Here is a 1,613-nt window from a genome sequence, read left to right as displayed (position 1 = left end):
TTTTTCTGCATGCCTCCTTTCTGCGCTCTCTCTTCGTCATTTCGGACACCGCTGAGCCAACAAGACGAGAGCGCGGGGGCTAGTTCCCTGTTGATTCACCCTACTTTCTGGCTGGACTGCTTGGAGGCGAAAGCTCACGGTGTTTATCCAGACACCTGACGGATCGCCGAACGCCGGAATGGTGCCGCCTTCTTTTTTCTTTCCTCTAGGGCTGTTGGCTTTACACGACACGGCATCCATTTGCAATGCCCTGGGGAAGTGATGATAATTCATATTTCTGGGCCGGAGACGGTTTTTCTGGTACACGTCGTGGGCGCGCAACTTTTGTTTTCCAGATTCTGCGCGTCGCTTTCGGGAACCTCCGAGGCGCCATGTGCTGCTGTACTGTTGTTCGTTCTACAGTGAAAAGCATTCGTGCAGAATTTCAAGTCGCAGCTGTTACTATCATCTTGGCATATATGATTGCTATTACACGTAAGTTCTGCTTTCCGGTGTTCAGAGAGACCTGTTGTTATAAGTACTTCATAAAAGGGTTTTGCACGCATGCTTATTTTCTTGCGTTCGATCGGGTTATAGGTTCTCTAAACAACTACTGAGGTGTCCTTTGATTCTACTAGATCAATAACTGCACTTCCATCTAACAACTTCGAAGCAGGCGAGGAGTGTCCTTCTACGACCCCAGCGTAAACTGTATCGCACCTACGCCGCTCAAATGCACAGCGCTTTTGGACATCAGCCACAAGCGCCCTATCTTGGCCGACAGTAGTGGACACCGCGTATCTCGACGGGCATACGTGAAACATGGAAACTTGAGGAAACTAGAGATATTCAATATCTATGCGTTTATCATCTCTCCCTGCCTCCTCTATACAATATCTGACCTTCAAAATATTTCCACCGCTAACATCTACTATTTACGACGGACATACAAATCGCCTGCTGTGCGTGCATTATGGTGGTACTGTGATCCCTAATTTCCGTAAATAAATAGGTTAATAGGCAACTTATTTTTGTACTCCCATCAAACAACTTCAGTCATCCTCAACAGCTCATGGGGTCAAATAAAGAAATAAAACATTTTGCTGCACAGGACACCGAAACGAAGAGCTCGCGAGGCTTGTGACAGTTGTTCTATTATCGTGCCATGCCAGAGCACGAGGAAAGTGGGCCACAATTGCAGATAAAACAAGGGCTATGTTGTATAAACAATTTAATCCCTCGTTAAATTTACGCCGAAAGTAAACTGTTCATATAACCGACCCAGAATTATAAATGATTATTTGATACACAGGGGCACATCTAACACAACTCTATCATACGTTTAGGATTTTGTACTCCACTACCGCAAAAGAACAGAACAGAAAGGTTTGATGTATTTACTCTTTCAAAAGACATGCTGAAAGGTCTGCTTAATATTTGCAGAAGGTTAACAAGGGTGGCAAAAACAGAAATTCCATACATTTCACCTTCCTTTGAGGCGAAGCGGTAGCAATCGCACTGTGGCAACGCAACTCTACTCCTCTTCACAAGAGCGTAAGCTTCTATGGCCACGAGGATTTTATAACGGTGGCCCTGTTTTCACGGACCGTTTTCTCAGTTGCTGCCTTGCGATC

Source organism: Amblyomma maculatum, chromosome 1, assembly GCF_055883805.1.
Source record: "Amblyomma maculatum isolate TAMU_Amacu chromosome 1, ASM5588380v1, whole genome shotgun sequence".
NCBI classification, from domain to species: Eukaryota; Metazoa; Arthropoda; class Arachnida; order Ixodida; family Ixodidae; genus Amblyomma; species Amblyomma maculatum.
This window is presented reverse-complemented; position numbering follows the sequence as displayed.